Below are 19,497 nucleotides of genomic sequence, written 5' to 3' on the forward strand. Positions count from 1 at the left end.
TGCTGCTTGTAGTCGACGCTGACCCCGGTGAAGTACCCTGGTATCTTTCCTCTGCGCAGCCCCTCCTTGGGCAGCTCGTGGCATGGCCGCTCGGACCTCGTGACCGCCTCTTGTCGCGACGCTACCGCCAATCCCGAAACATTTTACTAGACTTTTCTGCTTGGAATGACCGTCCCTACCATATACCTGAATATTAACCATTCTTCCTGGGACAACTTGTGTTATGTAGCTGACTTGAGGGTTGCAATAAAAAAAGTAAATAAATAAATAAAGAAAAAGAAACTTCATTCTGACAGCGCGTTACACTCCACAGAAAAATTCTAAATCATGTTTATCAGAGATCATCAACGAAATCACTTATGCTCCTTGGAAAAAAAATATTTCTCACTGAGGCTGCCTCTGAATATCTTTTTCAATTTATATGTCGTATGGCACCTCATCAAATACAGTGCAAGTGGAACGAGTCGTGGAGCACGACCTGTCAGTTTAAATTTTCGTTTATTGTAAAACTATCCAGCATTACAAGAGACGAAGAAGCAGAGAGCTACCAGATTTCCACGTTTCTACCGGAGGATTCCTCAGTTCATTTTCTTTATGTAATCAGTTTCTCAACGTCTTTTATGCTGTCCATCTTATCCTACCTCGACCCCAGTCCTCTCAAGCCTACTTAATCTCTACAACAAACATTCCCTACAATTTGTTTTCCAAATTCTAGTCCTATCTGCCACTACTACACTCCTGGAAATGGAAAAAAGAACACATTGACACCGGTGTGTCAGACCCACCATACTTGCTCCGGACACTGCGAGAGGGCTGTACAAGCAATGATCACACGCACGGCACAGCGGACACACCAGGAACCGCGGTGTTGGCCGTCGAATGGCGCTAGCTGCGCAGCATTTGTGCACCGCCGCCGTCAGTGTCAGCCAGTTTGCCGTGGCATACGGAGCTCCATCGCAGTCTTTAACACTGGTAGCATGCCGCGACAGCGTGGACGTGAACCGTATGTGCAGTTGACGGACTTTGAGCGAGGGCGTATAGTGGGCATGCGGGAGGCCGGGTGGACGTACCGCCGAATTGCTCAACACGTGGGGCGTGAGGTCTCCACAGTACATCGATGTTGTCGCCAGTGGTCGGCGGAAGGTGCACGTGCCCGTCGACCTGGGACCGGACCGCAGCGACGCATGGATGCACGCCAAGACCGTAGGATCCTACGCAGTGCCGTAGGGGACCGCACCGCCACTTCCCAGCAAATTAGGGACACTGTTGCTCCTGGGGTATCGGTGAGGACCATTCGCAACCGTCTCCATGAAGCTGGGCTACGGTCCCGCACACCGTTAGGCCGTCTTCCGCTCACGCCCCAACATCGTGCAGCCCGCCTCCAGTGGTGTCGCGACAAGCGTGAATGGAGGGACGAATGGAGACGTGTCGTCTTCAGCGATGAGAGTCGCTTCTGCCTTGGTGCCAATGATGGTCGTATGCGTGTTTGGCGCCTTGCAGGTGAGCGCCACAATCAGGACTGCATACGACCGAGGCACACAGGGCCAACACCCGGCATCATGGTGTGGGGAGCGATCTCCTACACTGGCCGTACACCACTGGTGATCGTCGAGGGGACACTGAATAGTGCACGGTACATCCAAACCGTCATCGAACCCATCGTTCTACCATTCCTAGACCTAGAAGGTGTAAGTCAACTACCCTGGCCAGCAAGATCTCCGGATCTGTCCTCCATTGAGCATTTTTGGGACTGGATGAAGCGTCGTCTCACGCGGTCTGCACGTCCAGCACGAACGCTGGTCCAACTGAGGCGCCAGGTGGAAATGGCATGGCAAGCCGTTCCACAGGACTACATCCAGCATCTCTACGATCGTCTCCATGGGAGAATAGCAGCCTGCATTGCTGCGAAAGGTGGATATACACTGTACTAGTGCCGACATTGTGCATGCTCTGTTGCCTGTGTCTATGTGCCTGTGGTTCTGTCAGTGTGATCATGTGATGCATCTGACCCCAGGAATGTGTCAATAAAGTTTCCCCTTCCTGGGACAATGAATTCACGGTGTTCTTATTTCAATTTCCAGGAGTGTATTATCTCTCCATAATGCCTCTTCCCTCGCCAATTTTATGCCCGCAGCTCGTGGTCGTGCGGTAGCGTTCTCGCTTCCCACGCCCGGGTTCCCGGGTTCGATTCCCGGCGGGGTCAGGGATTTTCTCTGCCTCGTGATGGCTGGGTGTTGTGTGATGTCCTTAGGTTAGTCAGGTTTAAGTAGTTCTAAGTTCTAAGGGACTGATGACCATAGATGTTAAGTCCAATAGTGCTCAGAGCCATCGCCAATTTTATTGTTTCTGGATGCAGACATGAAAGACCATTAACACGCCCCTCCTCTGGGGTCATCCACAGACTCCTTTCCTCTTTATGGTGCCTACTCATTTGGCAGTTTATCTGTCCGCTTAATTTCTTAGCAATCATTGGTAGCAACACTGTTCATATGGTTCTAGTTTCTTCTCATCCACACTTCAGATGGTTCACGTTTGACGTCCATATAATACTATATTCCATGCACACACTTTTACTAAGTTACTCCGGTAAATGGAAAACACCATGGGTATCCAAGTGGCGTAAGCACTATGAGCGATTTATAATGAATGTCTCAGCGTCGTACCGTTACCAATAAAAACGACAAAAGACGAACGCATTGTGAACTGAAGGAAATGATCAATGGAAGCATAATATCACTCTTCAAGTTGCGTCGATATAACGATGCGGTAAAGAAAAGGGGTAGTTTTACTTAACTTCACTCGGCAGCGACATTCTCAACGTGGTATAGACAGCCAGTTGCAGCATTCCTTGTTTTGCGTAGCCAGGGTAAACTCGGCCTATATCTCTGAGAAATATGAGGAGAGTTTCAGATCGGAAGGTATTTCCGTGATAGGCGTAAGATATAGAAATATACTCTTTCCCACTGTCGACGTTCGCTCTTAATAGATAACTTCAAGGATTTCCATGAATACTCAAGTGTTTTGCGAGTGAACCGATGAATCATACGGTGAAACGAACTCTATACAGTGGTAGATGAAATCGTGGTCGATACCTTCTTTTCGCAAACTGCGATACAACTTGTACCCATCGGTTCGACTCTCGTACCAGGCAAAAAAGTACTTTATCAAGGGCACTAAAGTTGCTTTACCCCGAGAGTACGCACGAGGGATAAAGAACTTCCTCGATTCTCCTTCTCTATGTCACCAAAGACCCAAATGTGTTTGATAACGTTTTTCAGGAGACATCTGTTGTACTTACGAGCCGCGACGTACAACTCGTCAATTTCTACGATTTTGTTTTGACTACCCCGGGGGACACTTTCGTCTGTGACAATTATATAAAACACTTTACGACAGAATCTTTACTAGTGACACACAGAGACTTCACTTTCAGAAGCAGTGGCTTCTAATGTATAACTTCTCACCCAAGCATGAAACGAAAACAACAATCTTTTCAAATCACAATTTTGACGCGTCAAACCAAGTATTCTTCCTTATTGACGTCCACTTCTTACATTTTGCGCGATACAGCTCTAAAGGGCTCTCGACATCACAGGTTTAATTGTAAAGTTTAACGCTTGTCTGACCGTGTTATTCGACGAATTTTTTTATTTTTTTATTTTTTTGTTCCGCATTTGGCACAAGCTGTACTCAAGCTATACTCCCAACAAAACTCTAAGCGCCTTTCCAATGTACATATTCAAGGAATTGGCCGGCCGGTGTGGCCGTGCGGTTCTAGGCGCTTCAGTCTGGAACCGCGTGACCGCTACGGTCGCAGGTTCGAATCTTGCCTCAGGCATGGATGTGTGTGACGTCCTTAGGTTAGTTAGGTTTCAGTAGTTCTAAGTTCTAGGGGACTGATGACCAAATATGTTAAGTCCCATAGTGTCAGAGCCATATTCGAGGAATTAATGTCCGCTACGAATGTGTACTTTTGCTAGATATCAAGACATATTCCGTCATTACTGTTCACACGGTAATATGGTATTGCCTTGGCAACGCAGCAAACAACATCGAAATTCGCCGCCTCACCAGTGAGGTTCGATATTGAGGCGTTTCATACATATCGCTCGTCGTGCACACACAACTTCGATACCCATGGCACCTACCAAATTACCCTTACTCCTGAGTTCAATGTCAACACCTGACATCAGCAGAGCCGTTCCATTGAGGAACGCGTCCTTTGCCTGTGCTACTGAAGGAAGTTGTCGCCTGCTACCAGTGAGTCGACAACAACAGACAACGGAACAAGCAGGCGGATGCAACGACAACGGCCTCCGCAGCATCCAAGGAGGCGGCAGGGAACGACAGAGTGCATTGTGAAATGTGGCATTCATAAACAGAGATTATGTCCGTTTATAATCTGTTTCAATTAGTTGGTGTATGCTAGTGACAGATAGGTGGGAAACAAGTTATGCCACAATAATAATCGGTTACAAAGATATGATAGTAGGTACAGTCTTTATTAATTGTAGAAACAGATAATGGGGAGTAGTGTTGAGTTGGATGTAATAATGCATATCATATAATTACTTCACAACATCCCTGTTTTTCATCTCATACTAATCGTCCTGCGATGAATGAGGTCTCGCTGGTAAGGTGTCTTAAGCGTCTTCTGACACTGAAAACCGATTTTGCACCAAAACATGTTGTTTGTAGAAAATTTTAACATAAAAGAGACTTTAAACTATCACAGGCGAAAGAGCATCTTGGATGCCTAGCTTGGTACCCGTATTTTACGAAACTAACTAATTAATCACTAATACGAGAGTCGCTTTTCATATTCTCTTATTATTAATACCATTTTATTTGTTTTAAAGTAGTTATGAACTGGATAATTTGTATGCAGCATTGTCATAGATAACAACAGTGACCACTGCGGTAGGTCCTTATCTCCGCCCGTCGTACAAGCTGACTTTTCTAAATGAATATACTTTCCGAAACGACAAATATATTTGTCAACGTCTCCTTGAATTGCGATTTACCTATTGATACTACGACCTAACGTGCTTACAGAAAGTACGATGAGTTATTAAAATCTCAACATACGTCTGAACGTACGGTTAGAGGTTATTGTGGCCTTAGTTATATAAGAGGGAAGAAGCAAACACTACATTCCAACACATACACTTCACATTGATTTTTGTTCGTTTTTCTCGTTAAACTTCTCTTCAACAACATGTAAATATAGATATTAAAGTCGAAAGTTAGATATTACAAGCAAAAGTGTATGGAATTCTATACAGAAAGATGTATAATAAATACATGATTATTATTTCTTATCATTCGGTTCATCTCTAAAGATTTTTCTTCTTAAGTCCGTCTACTCTTATCCCAACGACTACACTTATTTAAAACTATAAAAGCGCGAAAGTTTCTCACGGGCCTCCCGTTTGTATCATTAGTTGTTGATGTAAACACTAAGGTTGCTGTTGATAGTAATAATTTGTGTGGAATAATTTAAATTGTAGGTGTTTAAATTACACGTAAAAGGCTGCAATGTAATAGTCCGCCTCCGCAGTTGGGTGGTGTGAACGTGAGACCCACTTCCAATAACGCCATAGGCAGAGGATGACACGGTCGTCAATGGGGCTACTTGGTCTGCCTGGAGTCAGAATGCGGGACCTAACCTCATCTTATCTACAGTGTAATAAGTGAGTGTGCTAACCTACTTCTGACACCGTCCTTTGTCTGGCTATTCTCTGTAATCTTGCTTCCTAGATAGGAAATTTCTTCCGCTTCTGCCAGTATCTATACAGTTCCCAAAGCTGTTATCAAACAATTAGTTACTCTTCTTTCTACTGCTCCTCGTCACCTTTGTGTTGGCTCCCCTTAACCCACGATTTATGCCCAATGTGTTATCCATTTCTACCGACATCTCCTTTAAGTATCCCTTACCTTCATTCTACCAGTTGCAACAGAACAGGAGATGTCGGCCACGGTCGGCTGGTCTCCAGCCACCCATCCAGTGGGCTCCAGGTACTTCTCCAGGATTCCCAAAGCCTTGTATATGGCTGCGTCCACACTTCTTTTCCCAAAGAAAATGATTGGGGTCTGCAAAAAGCCAAGAGTATCAGCAATGTAACGAAGCGATTCGTCAACATAAGATTAACCTCTCACGTACATTTGTATGAGTTTCTAACAACAATATCCTGTATCAATAATTTTAACAGGTTTTGTTTTTATTCAGAATTTCATTACACTATATTATTCCCCGCTCTTTTGGCAACAGAACTCCATTTTCCGTTCCTTGCGATTGCCTTACGCCACTTTACTGGGAGAAACTGTATGCCAGCACGCATGATACTACTCTACAGGTCGATGTCGCTGCCAACGTCTTGCTGCATCATTAACCTCCCCGTCGTCCATGAACTGCTTCCCGCTTAGTGCATCATTCATTGGGCCAAACAGCTTGAAGTCGGAAGGTGCGAGATCTGAGCTGTATGGTGGATGAGGAAGAACAGTCCAGTGAAGTTTATGAGTCCCTCTAGGCTGCGCACATTTGTGTGAGGCCTTGCATTATCATGGAAAAGGAGACGTTCGTTTGCATTTTTGTAGCACACTACACTTCAGAATTGATCGTTTCATCATGAGAGGGACATCAAGTACAATAATGCCCTCATAATCTCAGATTACCGACTCCGTGACTCTACCGGCTGAGGGTGCGGCTTTGAATTTTTTATTCGAAGGAGAGGCGGTGCAGTGCCACTTCATGGATTGCCGTTCTGTTTCCAGTTCGAAGTGATAAGCCCCTGTTTCATAGCCTAAGACGATGTTAGACAAAAACTGTCACATCGGCCTCGTAACGCTCGGGCGACTTCGCACAGATGGTCCTTCGTTGCTCTTTATGGTCTTCTTTTAGGCGGTAAGGAACCCAGCGGGCACACACCTTTAAGTACCCCAACTGATGGACGAGTGTGTCAGCACTACCAATACAGACGTCCGGCTGTGCAGCGACGTGTTTGATCGTAATCCATCGATCACCTACAATAAGAGAATCCGCACGTTCCAACATTGAAGGAGTCACAGCTGCGTGCTGTACACCTGCGACGCTCCAGTTTTCCGCTAGAAGAAACTCATTGACATCGCTTTGCTTGGAACGCAACTCCGTTACAGCCGTTGTTTTGAAGGCTACGTATAGCGCCGCATCTATCGGAACTCCATGAAACTGTAGGGGCATTCCGCTTTTCTTTCAACAGAAATCGACCGAGAAAAAAATGTGTTGTATTACTTATTGAACGTTCCTCGTATGTTGGTGATACCCTCTGACTATTTCCCTTCATTTGTTGTTAGTATAAAATTAATGTTATACAGAGCACTTTTTCACGAAGAAGATGTTTTTTGAAACAAATGCTGTATTAATATTTTAGTTTCTTACAATGAACTATTGTATAATTTGGATCACATAGTTTGTCAACAGAAATAAATATAAAATTTGAAATCTAAAGTCTGGGTAATCGACTGGGGGCTATATTTGCAAAATTTGTCGCTATTAATGAGAATGTAGATATTGATACACAAAAGAATATTTTTAAAACTATTTAGATCTGTATGAAGAGAACATACGGATCAAAATAGTACGCGGATCTAAACAGTATGAAGAGGATACAATGTTGACTCGAATATTCTCTTTCAAATTCAGAAGGTGGCAAAGGTCAATTACAGGAAACGAAAGGCTATTTACAATTTGTACAGAAACCACATGGTAGTTACAAAAGTCGAGGAGCATGAAAGGCAAAGGGACTCAGAGTTGTAGCTTATCCCCAATGTTATTCAGTCTGTAAATTGAGCATGCAGTAAAGGAAACAAAAGAAAATTTAGGATAGGAATTAAAATCCATGGAGAAGAAATTAAAATTTTGAGGTTTGCCGATGACATTTTCATTATGTCAGAGACAGGAAAGGACCTGGAAGAGCAGTTGAACGGAATGGACAGCGTCTTGAAAGGAGGACATAAGATGAACATCAACAAAAGCAAAACGAGGACAACGGAATGCAGTCGAATTAAATCAGTGGATGCTGAGGGCATCAGATTACGACATGAGACACTTAAAGTAGTAGATGAGTTTTGCTATTTTGGGAGCAAAATAACTGATGATGGTCGAAGTAGAGAGGATGTAAAATGTAAACTAGCAATGGCAAGGAAAGCGTTTCTGAAGAAGAGAAATTTGTTAACATCGAGTATAGATTTAAGCGTCAGGAAGCCTTTTCTGAAAGTATTTGTATGGAGTGTAGTCATATATGGAAGTGAAACATGGACGATTAATATTTTAGACAAGAAGAGAACATAGGCTTTCGAAGTGTGGTGCTACAGAAGAATGCTGAGGATGAGATGGATAGGAGGTAATGAACAGAATTTGGGAGAAGAGGAATTTGTGGCACAACTTGATTAGAAGAAGAGATCGGTTGGTAGGACACATTCTGAAGCATCAAGGGATCACCAGTTTAGTATTGGAGGGCAGCGAAGAGGGAAAAAATCGTAGAGGGAGACCAAGAGATGAATACACTAAGCAGATTGAGAAGGATGTAGGTTGCAGTAGGTACATCGAGATGAAGAAACTTGCGCAGGATAAGCTAACATGGAAAGCTGCATCAAACCAGTCTCTGGACTGAAGACTACAACAACAACAATGAAGAGAGCCGTTTGGGCAACGGTGGTACATTTCTGTTTAAGGGCTGTCACAAACGGCTGACCGCTGTGGCCGAGCGGTTCTAGGCGCTTCAGTCTGGAACCGCGCGACCGCTACGGTCGCAGGTTCGAATCCTGCCTCGGGTATGGATGTGTGTGATGTCCTTAGGTTGGTTAGGTTTAAGTAGTTCTAAGTTCTAGGGACTGATGACCTCAGATGTTAAGTCCCATAGTGCTAAGAGCCATTTGAACCATTTTGTCACAAACGATTACATTACACTGAGCCAGACTTGCATGTGAAGGCTCTTGTTGTTGTTGTAGTCTTAAGTTCTAAGATTCTTTTGATGCGGTACTCGACGCTTGTATGCCCTGTGCAGATCGTCTCATCCTTGCATAACTATTTCAAGCTACATAGTATTGAACCTGCTTACTGCGATGGTTCGTATCAGAGTCACAGTGACTGTTATTTCAATGGTTCTATGGGGACCTAAACAACACGTAGAGGAGGCTTGCCAATTTAACTTAACATCACAATTTACTTTTGCAAGATGCATAACATATGGAAGAAAAGCAAAGTTATAGTAATCCGTAACATGGGGAAAGAACAAAGTGATCTGTAAAAGTACAGACTCGTCTCTATGCTGTGAAAACTCTTAAAAATAGCAGAGCGTATAATTTTAAGACTAACAGAAGTAAATGAACAACTTCTGTGATGAAACTGGTTTACATTTCACAAATCCTGCAAGTATTGCATTTGATACTATTGGCCTTTCAAGAAAAGTGTATAAGACAGCAAATCACCGCAAGCTAAGTGAAATCGAAATGAAAAGGACATCAAAGTGCCCCCCATCCAGCTCATAATTTACACAAATGACCATTTAGTGGGGATTGAAATAAATCTAGCTCGAGAGTATCGAGAAAAATTGCTACTTTTCCGAGAACCTCTTAAAATGTCTCAAGACATGTCACACTGTGCTTCCCTCTTTTGACTGGGTATCCAAATCTACATCTACATCTACATTTATACTCCGCAAGCCACCCAACGGTGTGTGGCGGAGGGCACTTTACGTGCCACTGTCATTACCTCCCTTTCCTGTTCCAGTCGCGTATGGTTCGCGGGAAAAACGACTGTCTGAAAGACTCCGTGCGCGCTCTAATCTCTCTAATTTTACATTCGTGATCTCCTCGGGAGGTATCAACACACTACCTGTGTAAGAACCACTATTTCCTAGGAAGAAATTAGAATTATATTAATACCGTCAGCTGCCGACGGGCGTTGATATATGTCAACGGGAAGAGGTGAAAATGTGTGCTCCGACCGGGACTCGAACCCGAGATCTTCTGCTTACATGGCAGACGCTCTATCCATCTGAGTCACCGAGGGCACGGAGAACAGTGCGACTGCAGGGACTATCTCGTGCACGCCTCTCGCGAGACCCACATTCTCACCTTGTATGTCCACACACTACATTCGTAGTGTCCCACCCCAACACATTCATTACTCGTGGAAGACATGTTCGAAAGAACAGACACCATATCCATATGAGTATATAGTTCTGGCAATACCGGCCATGACCTTCTTCTTCTGTGCGGATTTACACATAGTCCCCGAACTCTTACGGGAGTGTGTTGGGGTGGGACACTACGAATGTAGTGTGTGGACATACAAGGTGAGAATGTGGGTCTCGCGGGAGGCGTGCACGAGACAGTCCCTGCAGTCGCACTGTCCTCCGTGCCCTCGGTGGCTCAGATGGATAGAGCGTCTGCCTTGTAAGCAGGAGATCCCGGGTTCGGGTCCCGGCTGGAGCACACATTTTCACCTGTCCCCGTTGATATATATCAACCCCCGTCAGCAGCTGAAGGTATTAATATAATTCTAATTTCGTTGTAGACAGCTGAAGTTCATGTCCGAAAGAACAGACACCATATCCATTTAAGTGTATTTCCTAGGAAGGCTGACTCCGCTAATCAGCGGTTGAGGTCGCAGACGTTACGGCGGCTAACACAAAACCAATAACGTCGCTTAGCAGCTGTCCACAGCCGCTAAGCGAATTTACACGGATGCATTTCCTGCTGATCTGATGGAATATGTGATCTAAGACAATATGAAAATAATATTTTAAAAGAGATAAGACTACGAACAAAAATCAGTTTGGTTGATGTTCAGAATCAAACGTATTTTATTGTTTTGCACTGAATAAAGTTCTATTTTGTCTTGCATTGACTTAGTCTTTGTTCTGAACTTTACATTCAGAATCGCACATACTCAGAAAAAAGACGAAGACTACCAAGTTTTGCTATCTGGTCAGTAAGACCAAATAAAATACGTAAGAATATAGTTTCTTCAGCTCTTAACGAAAACAGTAAACAGTTATCTATATCAAAGTTATTATTTTGTTCATTGATACAGAGCAGTAGCCCATGTCTGTAGAGTAATTCCAACCTTACAGTGCGGTGGTGAGTCAGTTCGTGCTAAATACCTGGACTGAAGTTGGAATCTGCATTTCATTGAAGGAATAATGGGCAACATTATGTATTGGTGTGCTGAAGGCAGACGTGTATGATAGCGGAAAAACTAGGTTTGAATTGGAAACGATGGTACATGAAATACCCTCGGCCGCACATCGTATTGTGGGTTATAATATACGGAAGTAGACACGACAGTCCTACTAAGCAGACAACAATGTGGTCCGTGCACAAAATTCTGAAAGTGCTGACGACAATGTACAGTCTTCTGATCTGATAAGTTGCAAATTTGTGAATAATACTGAATCATTTAATAAAACCAACCATTCTACAAATAAAAGCAGTTAGATGAAGCCACTACCAGAAGTCTCGGGGCAAAATATGATCAACTGAGTCATCTAAACTGATAGAATTAATTACGTTTCCAAAGAGCATAGACACAAAAGAAACAAAATATTTGTTTACAATAGCGCTTTGTCTGACACAATACGTGTACTTTTTTAGTTACCTGTGCCTCACACACACACACACATACACACACACACACACACACATACACGCACACGCACACACACAAACCTTCAAGGACAAACTGTCTTCCTGCTAGAACAGAAGACTGTTTAATTTTCCAGATACTTTCGTTCCATTTTAGCACTTGAATTTGAGTATAGTAACAACAAAAAAAAAGAAAACCCTAACAGTAAGTATCCAGATACCAGTCGGTCGTCTGAAATGACACCTGCCTTAAGTATTATTTTACTCGATGGAATTATTTTGCTTGCTTCAGATGTAAAATAAATACCACAACAACTACAATCTGTGGCGGGCGCGACCATCATCAGAGTGATTCGTCCTCTAAATACGCTCCAGAGACCAAAATCGATGGTTTGAACATATTTTAAAAGTACAGTACGTGAAGATTGAACAGAGGTAAGTAAAAGAAGTTATTAAATAAAACTACTATAAAGAAAATCGATCAAATACATACCGAAATATTTATGGCGACAGCAAAATGATTTAATCCTTGATGTACATACAGAATTATCTTTTCTCCCTAGAAAAAGTGTAACATGCCGTCTTTATTAGTTATACATAAACTAGGAACCTTCAAAGAAGAAGAGCTACTAGCTGCTGCCCGTTCTAGTTCGGATGTCTAAAATAATGTACCGGAAACAAAACCAAAATTGCACAGTATGTTCTGGGACATACGCGAATTTTGGCTTCAGATTTTCTCCTCTTTGCAGTCAACAGCGTTTAGTACAACTCCTTCCTATTCAAGCCAAATGAATAATATGCGTCGGATGGAATGATCGAATATTCCTAGTGTGTTTGGCCTACAAGTCTACCAGACTGCACGAATTCTATTGCTTGTGAAGCTAAAATCACACTTCGTTTAGGTTTTCCGTGATTTCCCTAAATCGCTCCAGGTAAATGCCGGGATGGTTCCTTTGAAAGGGCACGGCCGACGTCCTTCCCCGTGCTTCCCTAATCCGATGAGACCAATGACCTCGCTGTTTGGTCTCTTCCCCCAAACAACCCAACCCCAACACTTTGTTTATTTTAGCTTGATGGCCCATTTTACAAGTTCGTCTGAACCTATTGTTGCACACAGACAGAGTAACGTCAGAAGCAGCTTATGTTTCCGTTACCCTCAAGAGACAGGCTTGAGAAGAAGTTTCTCGCGACATGTGCTCTCAGTTCCCAGCTCCCACAGCAGGTACCAGATGGAAGTGAATCGTACATACGGGAGATCGTCCCATTCCAACGACGAGATAAATATTTATGGATGTAGAAAGAAAATTAACGGAAGCATTGATAAAACTCCACAGTACAAACTACCTAGCTGAAACCCAAATCACTGAAAACGTCAGTTCTGTGCCTTCCACTTGATGGGACGTTAAATTGTTGTTAATGATGAAAAATTTAATACCAGTTTTTTGCGTTTTTGGTTGAAGAATATTGCTTCAAGCAAATACATTTTTCGTTTTTTAAATTACGACAGATTAGATGTTTAACTTCTCCGGATTCTCAGAATGAATAATGTTCGATTTCGAAATTCTAATGGCATAATTTGGATTCTCCACAAATTTCTTTGTATTTATAGTGTGAATTACTTCGGTACCCATTACTGTTACATCAGACAGGTGCCATAAAACCAGATTCTGTTCCAAAAATATTGAATGTATATTCGTGTATAGGACGCAGTTTCTGATTTCAGTGATGTTTATGTATCTTCAAAATTATTTCTCGAGGGAGTAGATGAGGGAACATGCTTATCGTGCATTACAACTCTACGCAGCCTTTATGTTACATGAACAAAAATGTGGTGGGCAGATTATGTGTACATTTAAACAACTTTGTGTATTTTGACTTTTTCTGCATCTCAAATTTTTACTTTCTTAGGTCCATTTCCCCAAAATCTGTTCACAAGAGTTGAATGAAATTTTGAGATTGCCTTCCTGTAGCTACCAGTAATCATCTAACGAACCAGTCTCGCGACTTTTACACCAGTAGAGAGGCCAACAAATTAAAAATTGAGAATTATTAATTAAAATTGTTTCTAGAAACATATAATTAAAAGTACATTTTGTTTTATTACACTGTATTACACCTTATGTTCCTTAAGAACACATTAGCTGTGATGTACGAGCCGATATGGCAGCCGGCCAGGGTTGCCGAGCGGTTCTAGGCGCTACAGTCTGGAACCGCGTGACCTCTACAGTCGCAGGTTCGAATCCTGCCTCGGGCATGGATATATGTGATGTCCTTAGGTTAGTTAGGTTTAAGTAGTTCTAAGTTCTAGGGGACTGATGACCTCAGAAGTTGAGTCCCTTAGTACTCAGAACCATTTGAACCGATACGGCCTAATACAGTAACCTATATGAAACAGACACTTACACTGAATAAAACGTAAGTTTTACCCTTCTGCTAATCAGTCAATCATATCCTCCTCGCCGTGTCCTGTGACAGCGACTCCGTCAGTCATTTAGTTCGTATTGTGGCGGGCTCGGATGTGGCTTGCAAAGCCGAGCTTTGCTTTGAAGATCCGGTCGCACGGAGTGCAATACAGTTGCCCAGTGGAGTTCTACGTATAGATGTAATTAGGCTTGGGCTTAGATTTGCGGAGCTATCGTTTATCGTCCACGTTCTTTAGACGGATATGCTCGAATTGTTCCACACTCTTGTGTACAATTGAGCGACACACTGATCGGTGCAATGCAATCTCCTCCCATCGTTTGCTCGGAATGACACAGGCTGTGAGGTTGGGTTTGCTGGTGTCTTTATATCGCAGGTGTTGGCCACCTTGCCGCCACTTTCCACACGATATCTCTGAGTAGAGCACCACTTTGGAAGTCTACTGTCGTCCATGCGTATGATATTGTAAGTATGCTGTTTAGGTGTTTATATTGGTAACGCCACGTAGCGCTCTGTATGAAAATCACTGGCTGTGCTGTGTGCAGTCTGTGGCTGGTTGGCATTGTTGAAATATTCTCTATTGTAGTGTTGGGCAGTTGGATGTGAACAGCGCATAGCGTTGCGCAGTTGGAGGTGAGCCGCCAGCAGTGGTGGATGTGGGGTGAGAAATGGCAGTGTTGAGAGCGGATGATCTGGACGTGTGTCCATCAGAAAGAGTAAATTTGTAATATTGGATATCATGAACTGATATATATATGATGACTTTGGAATATTATTAAGGTAAATACATTGTTTGTTCTCTATCAAAATCTTTCATTTGCTAACTATGCCTATCAGTAGTTAGTGCCTTCAGTGGTTAGGATCTTTTATTTAGCTGGCACTAGTGGCGCTCGCTGTATTGCAGTAGTTTGAGTAACGAAGATTTTTGTGAGGTAAGTTATTCATGAAAGGTATAGGTTATTGTTAGTCAGGGCCATTCTTTTGTAGGGATTTTTGAAAGTCAGATTGTGTTGCGCTAAAAATATTGTGTGTCAGTTTAGTGTTGATCAGAATAAGTAAAGAGAGTAATGTCTGAGTACATTCAGTTCTGCTCAGCTGTTTGAAAATCAAATAATGTAAGAGGTTTACCAGCACAGTCATTCATAAATTTTTCTAAGGGGACGTTTCAATATGGCCACTCCATCTCAGTTGGTGTTTCATTAAGAGAGCTTCAGTGCCAGGCAGTTTCACGCGACGCAAAACCTCAGTGTTCGGAACACGGACTTCCCATTTCGTGCGGAGAACTGATCTCAGGCTCTTCAGCTAGTACAACGAGTGCGCAGAGTAATTCAGTGCAGCATGAATCTGGAATATTTAGAAGCTGATAACTGTGAAATGCTTTGCACTGGGTTATTGTCGTCAATAAAACTCCTATATTCTTAGCATTGGATCAAAATTCCGAAGAAAATGGTAAACAGATTAAAGAGAACGTGGACTAGATACCGTACTGCGAAGTACTGATAAAAATGCTGCTATTGTGATCTACAGTGATGCCTTCAAGTACACGAATTTATGTTGCTTAATAAATTATAATCTAATGCAGTAAGACGTTACGCTTGTTTCCGTCTCATCTGAGCAGTGTGAAACAGAACGTTGCTTTATATTTTCTCGTAAATAGAAATGAACTGACGTCCTACATGGATACTGCAATATGGACTTTTCTTCAGAGATTGGGACCAAAACCACTTTCTTATGTAATGTCCCAGAAGTGTTGCGACAAATTTTGATGGGTTGTAGAGAGTGTACAGAGGAACAAACCGAGCATAGGAACCAGTGTCCGGAAGTGTTATCCAACGACGCTACAGTTATAGGCGGCGGCGCCTGCTATTAGGCCGCCCCTTCGGCAGCAAATGTTATTTTGTACACTGACGAACTGTAAGCGGAACGTCTCGCAATGTTGTTTACTATTCAGTTATCACTATTGATTGCCACGATCGCCAGAAGTGAAGAAGGAGCTAGCCGCGCGGAGTGGCCGCGCGGTCAAAGGCGCCGTGTCACAGATTGTGTGTGTGTCGTTCTTAGCATAAGTTAGTTTACTATAGTTTAAGTAGTGTGTAAGTCGAGGGGCCGATGACCTCAGCTGTTTGGTCCCTTAGGAATTCACACACACAAGAAGGAGCTAGCTACTGCGTACTCAGGCCTTATCTCCTATGAATATGATGCCCTCTTGCCTTGGTGGATGGCAGCTACAGACACGCGTTTCCATTTGCATTGTATTTTTCTCCCTTTTACCGAAAAACACTGGAGATTTTAGAGGGTTCCAGGAGAAACGAGTATTTCGGTTCACGTCTAATAAACTAAGTCCTAGTTGCAATAAAACCTAGAACATTTAGTTTCATGTTGCGAAGCCATCATTAACTACTATTAAAAAAGACTATTCAGCAAGCTACAACATATTTTATTATTTGGCCCTCTCAGTAACTGAAGGCTGTTAGTATACTCTCAGACAAAAAAAAAAAGACGAACTAAGAAGGAATTGTCCGAATGGGACAGAAATCGTTACATGTTATGTACATATACAGTCAAACAAATGATTACAAAAACAGTTGGAGATTTAGTCAAGAAAGAGAGCTTCACAAATTGAACTAGTGAATAACGCTTTCGTCCAGCGCTGGCCCTTATGCAAGTAGTTATTCGGTTTGACACTGATCGAGTTCTTGGATGTACTCATGAGGCATATCGTGCCAAATTCTGTCCAATTAGCTGTTAGATCTCAGAATCCCGAGGTAGTTGGAGGGCCCTGCCTATATTACTCCAAACTTTCTTAATTGTGGCGAGATAGACTTTATTGGCCAAGTTGGGGCTTGACAAGCACGAAGGCAAGGAGCAGAAACATTCACCGTGTGCGGACGGACGTTATCTTACTGCAACATAATTCCAAACGGGGCGTAGACTGTAGTCTACGTACTGCTGTGCCGCGGATAACAATCAAAGGGGTCTTGCTGTGAAAAGAATAGCACCCAGACCATCACTCTCATTGAATAAAGCAGCATTGTATTCAGCTTCGAACTGAGCTCCGATGACCAGCGATGACTTGTGTGATGAAGCACCGGACAGTGGTGGGGTGCTAGCCAGATTGTCGCTCGCCATAAGGCACAACACACTGGAATGATAGCCAGGGTGCTATTTCTTTTCATAGCTGGATCCCTTTGGTTGTCATCCGCGTCACCCTTAAAGCACAACGCTACGTCGACGACATTCTACCCCCCGTTTTGTTGCCCTTTGTGGCAAGCCATCCGGACTTACATTTCAGCAAAGTAATGCCCGTCCGCACACTGCGATGGTTTCCGTTGCTAGTCTTCGTGCTTGCCAAACCACACCTTAGCCAGAAGGTCGCCAGATCTCTCGCCAATTGAAACCGTTTGCAACATTTTGGGAAGGATCATCCAACCACGTCGTAATGTTGACGTTCTAGCCCCCAGTAGGACAGAATTCGGCACGATGTCCCTAAGGAGGACGTGCAACAACTCTGTCAATCAATGCCAAGCCGAATAACTTCATGCATAAGGGTCAGAAGAGTACCTGTGCGTACTGACTTGCTCAATTTGTGAAGCACTTGCTCTTGAAGAAATTATCCAATTGTTCTGAACCTGTTATTTTTTTCTGTCTGCACATGTACATCACATCTACTGGTTTTCGTCCCATTATTTCTTCGTGATCGGCCGGCTGTTTTTTTTTTTGTCTTAGAGTGTAATAAACCAGATTTTCAGCCTCAATTTCAAAACTTATCTCCTGCAAAACTCACTATTTTCCCTGATTACATCATATACAATCAATTGTGTACTTAGAATCTTATTCGCTTAAATGAATGTCCCATTACATAATATTTTATAAAAGACTACAGTAAATCACTAAAATGAAATGGTAAGCACAAAAGCTGTTATGATATAATGAGGCATTGTTTCCTTAGTCTAAACCATAAACCTTAATTCGTATTTAGCATGGTTCCTGCTAATTACCCATGGCTATCAAATCCTTCTTTCTTTCTCAAACTAGTAAAACATGTAGTAAATTTTCCTGCTGTAATTTTGTTATTATTACTCTTTTCATTGTTATAAGCATTTCCAACTCTGTCTTCCTTCCATACTCACCCTCAATACACAAATAATAATACATTGCTCAAGATTCACCCAAGCCCGGTTAAAGGCCCAAGAGAGACATGGTCGCTTGGGGCGTCAAGGTGAGAGGGCCACCAGAGACGCCAAAGCGAAAAATTTGTGCACAGGAATATCAGAGTTAGTGGCTCACTAGATTTAGATTTCGCTTTAAAGGTCTTAGCAAGAGCTCAAGGAGGGGCAACTAATGTCTGAGGGGGGGGGAGGGGGGAGGGGGGAGGGGGGAGGGGGGAGGGGGGAGGGGGGAGGGGGGGAGGGGGGAGGGGGGGAGGGGGAAGTAGGGAGGTAAGGGGTGGGGTGTCAAATAGTATGTCGCTTTCTGATATTTCTGGTTTGACAGCCATCATATTCAGGTACAAGAAGCTCTTCTTAGAGCAGTTCAGAAGGCAGCAGTGGGAAGATGACGTAATGTGTGAGGTACGGATGAAAAATAATTTGTTCGGTACCGGTATCTTGAGACAAACCGCCAAAATTTTGGTCCTTCTCCGTGATTGGCTGCAGCGTTCGGATGTTGCGCGCTAAAACGATAATCTTCTATTTTTAATATTAACAAAACTGAACAACGTATTTACTTCCATTTCTTATTAATGCGTCTCTCAATAGCGTGCTATCATTTCATTATTTCACAAGTAATAGTAACCTGCAGAATAATAAAACAGTAGCGAAACGAAAAGGCAGACGTAGCACTTCGGAGATCTTCGGATCGCGCCTAACTTGAGTGGCGGGCGAAGTGGTTCGGCTGCAAGATCAGAGCGGTTCGGCAGTCTAGGAAGACAGACATGTTGTCTGCCGTGGTCGATATCGGTTAAGACTTAAATAGCAATGTCTTAGTCTGTAAATGAGAGCTGGACTGACAGTCTTGGAGAACAGACACGTTCTTTGCCGCGATCGGCATCAGGTCAATACTTTATCAGTAATTTATGGTTATGTGGTCATGTAATAATGGATTAACAGCCTACGTGTTGTTTTCTGCGCATGGAAAAACTACAGAAGACTGCAGGTTGCTGAACATTAATTAGAACTTATGCATTCCACACAGGACGGTGGAAACAAATAAGCATCTCGCATGTATTGCAGTCTTAGTACAAATGAGATTAGTGATACGTCAGCAGTAGTAACACAGAGGAGGTATGAAGAAGAGAAGTTTTCGAGGGAAAGGGTTTACCACACGTATGTAACTCCATCTATCTCTCTCTCACTCTCTCGTTCAACTTGCCATACATGGCATCCCTGGTGGGAATAATCGTTGAATTCGAAGTGCTTTGGAATTATGAGGCTAGATTTTACTAGCGAT

The 19,497-nt window shown here is 43.0% G+C and overlaps 1 protein-coding gene and 1 non-coding gene across 4 annotated transcripts in view; one reads left to right on the top strand and one right to left on the bottom strand.

Annotated features, from left to right (window-relative positions):
- The window catches only part of LOC126094893 (glutathione S-transferase 1-like), a 157,756-nt gene that overhangs the window by 122,982 nt on the left and 15,277 nt on the right, over nucleotides 1–19,497 (bottom strand). Inside the window, exon 1 of one of the 3 annotated variants that reach the window (XM_049909534.1) lies at nucleotides 5,938–6,057. The exons of the other annotated variants lie outside the window; for them this stretch is intronic. The gene's annotated coding sequence lies outside the window, so the exon portion shown is untranslated. Of the gene's footprint in view, nucleotides 1–5,937; nucleotides 6,058–19,497 lie in introns of those variants that run through there. 3 annotated transcript variants of the gene reach the window in all.
- Trnat-ugu (transfer RNA threonine (anticodon UGU)) lies at nucleotides 10,402–10,476 on the top strand. Its single transcript has one exon. It is a non-coding gene; the product is annotated as a tRNA-Thr (tRNA).

Source organism: Schistocerca cancellata, chromosome 8, assembly GCF_023864275.1.
Source record: "Schistocerca cancellata isolate TAMUIC-IGC-003103 chromosome 8, iqSchCanc2.1, whole genome shotgun sequence".
Lineage (NCBI taxonomy): Eukaryota > Metazoa > Arthropoda > Insecta > Orthoptera > Acrididae > Schistocerca > Schistocerca cancellata.